Source organism: Pseudophryne corroboree, chromosome 4 (assembly GCF_028390025.1).
Source record: "Pseudophryne corroboree isolate aPseCor3 chromosome 4, aPseCor3.hap2, whole genome shotgun sequence".
Taxonomy (NCBI): Eukaryota; Metazoa; Chordata; class Amphibia; order Anura; family Myobatrachidae; genus Pseudophryne; species Pseudophryne corroboree.
In genome coordinates this window covers 108653324-108663004 of record NC_086447.1, presented here as the reverse complement: position 1 = coordinate 108663004, position 9681 = coordinate 108653324, and the positions used below count along the sequence as shown (strand labels likewise).

The window sequence follows — 9681 nt, the reverse complement described above, 5'->3', positions numbered from 1 at the left end:
TACCCCTGCTGAACACAATTACAATCATGCACATAAGTCCACGCGGAATGTGATAGAAAGATGTTTTGGTGTGCTGAAATCTAGGTTTCGGTGTCTGGATAAGTCTGGTGGCCTTTTGTTGTATAGTCCCTTGAAGGTGACTCAAATTGTGTTCTCCTGCTGCTTTCTTCATAACATGTGTTTGCAACAAGATCTGCCACATGTTGATGATGAGGAGGAGGATGAAGAAAGCAGCCAGCAAGCAGAGGAATTAGAGACATCTGGTGATACTTGGAGTACAGATGTAGGGAGGCAGGTTAGGCAAGACCTGATAAATAGTTATTTTTAAGGTAAGTTTTGTTAGCTTCTTTCATTTGTTGTGTAAGCCTAAATATATGTTGCCCCATTTTTCGTTTAAAAACCATTACTCAGAATGTGTCTGTCTCCTTGAGACATACAAACATACCCTCGCTTTATGCAAAACAAATGTAGCATGTGTATTGTGTTTATTTAAAATCTCTAAACAACAGATTATGAGTGGCATGCATGAAGTCTGGATAAGTGTTAATAAACTTGTCCTGATAATTTATTAAAAGCACACATAATCCACATAGTAATTTTTTTAGTATTTAACTTTATGAATGTGTGTAACGTCCTAATGTAACACTTCTCCACATATAATATGTTAGCCTTGAGGAATACATGTGTCCCTATGTGTGATGCTCCATCGTATTTAAGGGATACAAAGTTAGTATCATCCAAAATAATTTATTTCGTTATGTTTGCTGGAGTAAACTTGCTGATTTGTAAGTCAATACACAGTTTTCAACATATATCCATTATTAGACACATTATTTTTGTACATTAAAATATTTACAATTTCTTTGTTTCTGCATCATGTGTAAGAATCTGATTACTCATTTTTAACACACACAAACATGGCACAACAATAATGTAATTCATTTTGGGACTGAATTATCTAAATTGTTTCACAACATATTAGGACCTTTTTAGCCAACTCAATTGAGTTATTCTTGTAATGTCGTCTAGAGAAGAAATGTAAAAGAGTTAAAATTCACGTTGTAAATTGTATTGGTCATGGATGAATCTGCATGGCTGCCAATTAGTCTGTCTGCAGAATCTGAGAATGATTGGAATCTAGAAAGAGTAATGATTAGAAAAAATTCAAGAGGTCTGGTTTCTGCATGCTAATGACATTCTGCATGGCTGCCAATTAGTCTGTCTGCAGGATCTGAGAATGATTGGAATCTAGAAAGAGTAATGATTAGAAAAAAATCAAGTGGTATTGTTACTGCATGCTAAGATCAATGTGCAGATCAAATAACTTTTTCCTCCTCCAAAAAAATACAAAGATGTTAAAGAATAAATGTGTTGCAAAAAATCCCGTTGTTGTTTGTAACACTTATAATTAATGATGTTCAACAAATTGACAAGGTGCTAAGTGTTATATATATTGTGACAAACCTACACTTACTAACTGTGTTTATTTTCTTCTCTATACAGAAATCGGTGTCTCTATTTTTAATTTTTTTTGGGTTGGCTGCTTGGACTGGCCTTTGCCTTTACCACTGTCGTGTTGGCGTGCTCTGGTGGAGTGCCTTGGTGGTGAGGACACTGGCGATAGAATAGGAGTAGTCATACCAGAACTGCTGCTTGGTTGCTGTTGGTGCTGGGATCTGAGTGTTTCATTGAGGTTAGTGAGGGTGGCATTGAGTTCGCGTGTTGCAGCATTTTGATTTTCTAAAATTCTGGTGATAGATTCATTGATCATTTGACTGTTTTCTAAGATGTTGATGTAGCTTTGCTGTTGTCTGTGCTGTTCTTCTATTATGCGTTGTAAGTTGCCCATGACCTGTGTAATGTCTGCACGCTTGATTTCCATGGTATTGGCAATTCTGGTGGTTGGTTCATTTTGGCGACTGATATTTCTGCTGATTCTTCTGAGGTGAGATGGTAGGTTAGCAAAAATTTGTGTCTGCCTACGCAGGCATTCTTGATTAGTGGCCTGCTATGTAGCCCAACTGTCCCAAAACACTTGATCAGGGCCTTGTGCTACTGTTGTTGTTGGGCTGTGTTGTGGTGGTGGAGTGCTTTGCTGTGGTGGTGTACTCACAGGTGCTGGGTGGCTGATTCCTTCGATTAATGGCTGCATTTGTAACATGATTGTCTCATCCATGTCACTGTGTTGCTGCTGTTGCGTCGGGATGCTGGTACCAGTACTATAATCTGGAACTAGAACCATTTTGGCATTAGTTAGACATATGTTTGAGAAATTAAAGCAAAGCAATAAACATGGAACACATGTATTTAAATGGTGCTTTCAGTTATCCAGCATAGCAACATCATCACTCAGAACTTAAATACAGACATATTCCTGTTTGTGGCAAATGTGTCTGGTTACTTAATTCTTAAAGCAAGCACATGAGTTGTATGGTAGATCAGACATACTCCACCATAAAAACACACTTTAAATCATAATGTGTTGCCTTATAGCGTTTTTCAACAGAAACAGAGTAATGTTTTGGCATGTTGGTGCCAATGTTAGGACAAACACATAAGTGAAATTTTTGAAAAAAACCTTACTATTGGCCAAGCTTACACATGTGTTTATGTTGCAGCATCTTCCACACAATCTGCTGCTGTATGGCTGAAGTGGACATACATATCTTTACTGGATGTGGACAAGGGCATTTTGCTCAGAATCCATTTGATGTTTTTTTTTTTCCGGTAAGTATAGCAGATTTTGTTGAATTTAGAGTTAATTAGTCTAATTAAATGGATTATTATGAGATGATTAATTTTTATTATCATTACAGTTTCTTACTCACAATCAAGATGAGGGGAGTGTGGTTGGCGTCTTGGAGGTGTGACCAAAATTTGGAGTGGTGGGACCGAAGAAACTGTAGACAATCTTCGTGGCGGGGTAGACTGCTGTGGTTGTGATTGGACATCAGACCTTGCTTTCTTTATTGCCACATGTATTATTGTTTGGTGTGCTACAGGAGTCCGCCTTCTGCTGCTCAAGACTTCTTTTGATGGACCTAGGATTTAAAGTGTACTTTTGTTATGGCCATTCCTTTACAAACATAACCTATACTACAATGGACACTTTACCTGCTTCCGCAGCGTCATCATCATCAGATGTCATGGGAGTGACTATTGGCCGACCAGTACTGCTTTTTTTCAACACTGTAAATAATGAAACAAATAAAATAACTCATTTATTCATGCTATTGTTGATACATCCATCTATTATGTTTATAAACATTAAATCTTACAAAAATGGATGCTTATTTATGTGGGGATAATTTCAGAACAAAACCATAAAATATAAAAAAAAAACACACACACACACACATTGGCCAATAGCCATATGCACTATGGAAAGTGCAACACAGGAAATAATGTACAGGACACAGACGTAGGACACAGGGGCAGATTTATTAAGCCTGGTGAAGTGATAAAGTGGAAGGTGATAAAGCACCAGCCAATCAGCTCCTAACTGTAATTTTTACAAACCCAGCCTGTAACATGGAAGTTATGAGCTGATTGGTTGGTAATTTATCAACTTCCACTTTATCACTTCACCAGGCTTAATAAATCTGCCCCACAATTACTAATACATACACTAACAAGCCAAAACACAGACATCTTCATTTATAAATGTTATGTAATTAATGAAAGATGCAATATAGAAAATGCTCTGTGATGTGGCACTCCAAACACACATTAGCACAATATGAGCAAAAAAACAAACCAAAATTAAAAAAAAACATCATAATAGTACGGTAACTAAGTCTGCATTGTTGTGTCAGGGTACAAATACAGACTCTAAATGAACCAAAAAATAGTGGGTTTGTCTTAAACAATATTACATACAGTACTAATGAAATTACACATGTAACTGGCTTCAAAGCCACTTTGCACTACTCCAGCCTCAAACATGTCAACCACTGTTTTTCAAACATTGCACATGGATAACTGAAATCAAAAACATAGTCCAACTTGCAAACTGTAAAATATGCAAAAGGAAAACATTATTGCTGGACAATTCAATGACACACCAAGTCCAAACTACACATGGAAAATGTACTGTTAAAAATCCACATGACATACAATAAAGTACTATGTTACATTGGCTTTTGTAGAAAACATTCCCCAAAACAATGTCTTTGCTAACGCACACATGAAGATGGGAGTAATATGCAACGTCACATGACACACATTTCCCCAAAAAATAACGACAGAAGTAATGTAATAGAATGTTAAGACAAATACACATGGGCCAATATTTACTAATAATCCGAGTTTGACCGATTTGTGTTTTTTTTTCTAAGTCCCAACACGGGAATTCACTAAGCACAAATCTCGGCAGTGTTTGGGCTATTCGTTATGGTTTTCAAGGCTAAGTTCAGAAATACGAATGAATAGACCATCGGTCAAATGCGGCTGTTATTTCATACAACACGGGTATTCACTATTCATTCGTATTTGGGTGTTAGTCTCTGAATGCTCAAGTGCGGGTGTTTTTTTTTTTGCGATTCGTTAAAAAAAGCAGCAAAAAAATAGACCTGCTTTTTCTTGGCGAGTTTGGATAATCATGCACGGATCAGTGAGATCTGTGCAGGGTTATCTATGGGAAAGGGTCATTTAGTGTAAAAACTTTAAAAAAAAAATGCGTGGGGTCCCCCCTCCTAAGCACAACCAGCCTCGGGCTCTTTGAGCCGGTTCTGGTTGCAAAAATATGGGGGGGAAATTGACAGGGGTTCCCCCATATTTTAACAACCAGCACCGGGCTCTGCACATGGTCCCGGTGCCAAAAATATGGGGGACAAAAAGCGTAGGGGTCCCCCGTATTTTTAACACCAGCACCGGGCTCCACTAGTCAGAGAGATAATGCCACAGCCGGGGGACACTTTTATATAGGTCCCTGCGGCCCTGGCATTAAATCACTAACTAGTCACCCCTGGCCGGGGTACCCTGGAGGAGTGGGGACCCCTTAAATCAAGGGGTCCCCCCCTCCAGCCACCCAAGGGCCAGGGGTGAAGCCCGAGGCTGTCCCCCCCATCCAAGGGCTGCGGATGGGGGGCTGATAGCCATGTGTAAAAATAAGAATATTGTTTTTTGTAGCAGTACTACAAGTCCCAGCAAGCCTCCCCCGCAAGCTGGTACTTGGAGAACCACAAGTACCAGCATGCGGTGGAAAAATGGGCCTGCTGGTACCTGCAGTACTACTATAAAAAAATACCCAAATAAAAACAGAACTCACACACCTTGAAAGTAAAACTTTATTACATACATGCACACCTACATTCACACATACTTACCTATGTTCACACGAGGGTCGGTCCACTTCTCCAAGTAGAATCCATGGGGTACCTGAAAATAAAATTATACTCACAAAATCCAGTGTAGATCGGTCCTCTTCTGAGCTTGTAATCCACGTACTTGGCAAAAAAACAAACCGAAAAACCCGAACCACGCACTGAAAGGGGTTCCATGTTTACACATGGGACCCCTTTCCCCGACTGCCGAGACCCCCCGTGACTCCTCTCACAGAGGGTCCCTTCAGCCAATCTCCTGATTGCCTGTGCGCTCCTGAGCTGTCAGTCAGGCTGCGAGGTAGTCAGTCAGGCAGCGGTGAGGTTACTCGCGGTCAACCGCTGACCGCAAAGTTCCCACCATTGGATACAATGTAGCGCCTATGCGCTACATTGTATCTCTGCCGTGCGCAGCCTGACTGACAGCTCAGGAGCGCACAGGCAATCAGGAGAGTGCCACGAAGTGGCGCTCCCTGATTGGCTGAAGGGACCCTCTGTGACAGGAGTCAAGGGGGGGCTCGGCAGTCGGGGAAAGGGGTCCCATGTGTAATCATGGTACCCCTTTCAGTGCGTGGTTCGGGTTTTTCGGTTTGTTTTTTTGCCAAGTACGTGGATTACAAGCTCAGAAGAGGACCGATCTACACTGGATTTTTGTGAGTATAATTTTATTTTCAGGTACCCCATGGATTCTACTTGGAGAAGTGGACCGACCCTCGTGTGAACATAGGTAAGTATGTGTGAATGTAGGTGTGCATGTATGTAATAAAGTTTTACTTTCAAGGTGTGTGAGTTCTGTTTTTATTTGGGTATTTTTTTGTAGTAGTACTACAGGTACCAGCGGGCCCGTTTTTCCACCGCATGCTGGTACTTGTGGTTCTCCAAGTACTAGCTTGCGGGGGAGGCTTGCTGGGACTTGTAGTACTGCTACAAAAAACAATATTCTTATTTTTACACATGGCTATCAGCCCCCCATCCGCAGCCCTTGGATGGGGGGGACAGCCTCGGGCTTCACCCCTGGCCCTTGGGTGGCTGGAGGGGGGGACCCCTTGATTTAAGGGGTCCCCACTCCTCCAGGGTACCCCGGCCAGGGGTGACTAGTTAGTGATCTAATGCCAGGGCCGCAGGGACCTATATAAAAGTGTCCCCCGGCTGTGGAATTATCTCTCTGACTAGTGGAGCCCGGTGCTGGTTTTAAAAATACGGAGGACCCCTACGCTTTTTGTCCCCCGTATTTTTGGCACCAGGACCAGGCGCAGAGCCCGGTGCTGGTTGTTAAAATATGGGGGAACCCCTGTCAATTTTTTCCCCATATTTTTGCAACCAGGACCGGCTCAAAGAGCCCGAGGCTGGTTGTGCTTAGGAGGGGGGACCCCACGCAATTTTTTTATTGATTTTCAACACTTAATTTTTTTTTTAAAGGTGCACAATGAAGCCCTGCACGGATCTCACAGATCCGGCCGGGATTCATTGTGTTTTGTCAGGCAGTGTTTTACTCATCACTCCCTTAAAACACTGCCTGACATTCCGAATCACATCGACATCGGAAAAGACGAATGTTGCAAACTCGGCAGCTTAGTAAATGACCGTATCAGGATTCAAAAAGTTGCAGTAAAATGCACCCGATACCATTCGAGTTCAAACACCCTTAAAAATGGCTAAAACACGAATATTAGTAAATAATATACCCCTTGCTCACTATCCTTCCTGGGCAGATCGGAATCACGGACATGGGTTGCAGACACTACTTCAGGAGGTATTAAACTCCACATGGGCTCCTCATAGTCCAGATATCTGGCAATATAGGGCTGACCACCACCGGTTTTGCGAGCCGACTTCGCCTCCTTGGCCATTTTGGACTTGACACGTCGCTTTATGTCATAGTACCGTTTGCGGCACGTGTCCTCTGTCCGCTTGACCACCCCCTCACTATTTACAGCAGCAACAACTTTCGCCCACAACACCGTCTACTTCCGTGTTGGCACCTTGGCGGACTCAGGCCCAAATAGCTGCCGCTGATACTTCATCAGCTCCCGCACCAATGCCACATTTCCAGCATAACTAAACTTTACATTCCGCCCAGTCTTAGTAGTGGTGCGTGGCTGCGGAGCTCTCTGACTGTCACTATCACTGTCACTTGAGGCTGCTGCAACAACCTCACCCACCTCCTCCACCTCACTAACCTCACTCTCACTCACCTCCTCCACCTGACCAACCTCCTCCCCCTCACTCACACCCTCCACCTCACTCACCTCAGCCACCTCACCCACCTCTGAGTCAGACATAATTGTGTGGTTCAACAATTAACACAGAAAAAAACAAACAACACACTGCTCCACTACCACTGCACAACACACACACACGCACACACACGCACACACACACACACACACACACACACACACACACACACACACACACACACACACACACACACACACACACACACACACACACACTGACCAGGGACTCTAAATCAAAAAAACTTGGACAAAAAATGAGACAAAAAGAAAAACAAGACTACAAGAATGACAAGACTACTTTCAAACACAATACTACACTCAGAAATCGCCCAAAAAACTCCTCACCAAACCAATTACTCACCAACCTCCACAGCACAACCTCCCTCCTCACCACTAACTAAACCCACGAGGTGCGGACGGTTTGGGGCGAATTTATATGGTTGCGCACAGACACTCCTACATCTGAAACACAACCAATCACGAATGGGGATGAAAATCGAAACTAAAAGTGAAAATGCGGCAGTGGTTGATTAATAACCCTGCCGCGTTTAACATAGAAAATAAACCAGTGAAAACAACAAAAACACGTACGCAAACGACAATGACGGCCGTAAATGTGCCAAAAAAAACCCGACTGGCATCGACATCGGAAAACATGAAAACCATAAACTCGACTGCTTTGTAACTTAGCGTATATAGTTTCAAAAAGTTGCATGAAAATGCACCCGATAAAAAATTAGTTTAAACACTACACAAACCGACTCAAACACGAATATTAGTAAATATACCCCCATCTGCGAGCCTGAGGCTACAATAACTAGGGCTGCCATCAGAAACTGTGGGGCCCGGGACTCACGAAATAGGCGCCCCCCCCAAAAAAAAAAAAAAAAGTGGGTGGAGCTACAGTGGGCGTATGGCATTAATTAGTGAGTAAACCAATTTTTTTGTTTAATTTTTTTGAGTTTGGGATGTGGGGGTGGGGATCCATAATAAATATATAGTGGTGAGGCAGGATGAGGGGCAGGGCAAGAGGAAAAGTGATTTGTGAAGGGCACAGGGTAAAGGCTTGTGGTGGGGGCAATATATGAGATCAGTGATGTATGGATACGGGAGGACTGAAACTGGACAGTGAAGACAGGACCAAAGGGAGATAGACATGGTGGGGGGTGGCACAGGGGCAGGGAAGGCCGGACCTTAAGAAGGTGTGCAGGGCAAGAAAGGCTGTACCTTGGTTGGGGGATGGGGGGGGGGCAAAAAAGAACGAGAAGGCTGGATGATAATGGGAGACATAGAACAGGGATGGCTGCACCTTAATGGAGGGGCACAGGGCAGGGGAGGCTAGACTTTGGATGAGGGCACAGGGCAGAGAAAGCTGGATCCTAATGGGAGGCACAGGGTAAGGCAGACTGGACTTGGGGGTGATGCATTAAATAGATGGCTGGACTTTAGTGGGGAAGGCACAGGGCACAGAATGCTCATGCACATACCTTAGTTATGTTGATGGATGATGGCGGGAGGTGGCCACCGCTGCTGCTACCTCCTAGAGCACCCTTTCCCCCGCAGACAGGTGGTCCCAGCAGCAGATTGTGGTCCGGCAGCCTGCCTGCCAAGCATGAAGACAGCGCTGTGGCATTTAAAAGTTCCTGCTGTCCGCGGGCCAATTGCAGCTCGCTGACTGACAGCCAATCAGGAGCGGCTAATGCAGCTGTTTCTGATTGGCTGCTGGGCCGTGAGTTATGATTGGCTCGCGGGCAGCCGGAATTTTGAAATGCCGCAGCACTGTCTTCATGTTTGACAGGCTGCCGGACCACAATCAGCGGAAAATTCAAAATGCCAGTGCCGCAGCAGCGCTGTCTTCATGCTGCTGGTCCACAGTCTGCTCTCGGGCCCACCTGTCTATCTGGACCCGGGACGCCAGTACCCACAGCACCCCCTTGATGGCGGCCCTGACAATAAGGGGCGTTTGACCCCATAAGGGCTTAGACCAGAGGAATCCCATGGTAGAGGAAAGTACCACTGATTGGGCATAAACCTCAAGCCCCCTCTGTTTATAACAACGGTATCAACACTCTGACCACTGAGTCACAGAACTCAAACCATTATATCCTATTATGGCTTTA

At 43.7% G+C, this 9681-nt stretch overlaps 1 long non-coding RNA gene across 1 annotated transcript; it reads right to left on the bottom strand.

Moving 5' to 3' along the window:
* Window positions 1-761: 761 nt before the first annotated feature.
* On the bottom strand, window positions 762-3190 carry LOC134911148 (uncharacterized). The gene is made up of 3 exons (XR_010176353.1): window positions 3115-3190; window positions 2829-3041; window positions 762-2232 (listed from the first exon to the last, which is right to left on the bottom strand). It is a non-coding gene; the product is annotated as an uncharacterized LOC134911148 (long non-coding RNA).
* Window positions 3191-9681: the final 6491 nt, after the last annotated feature.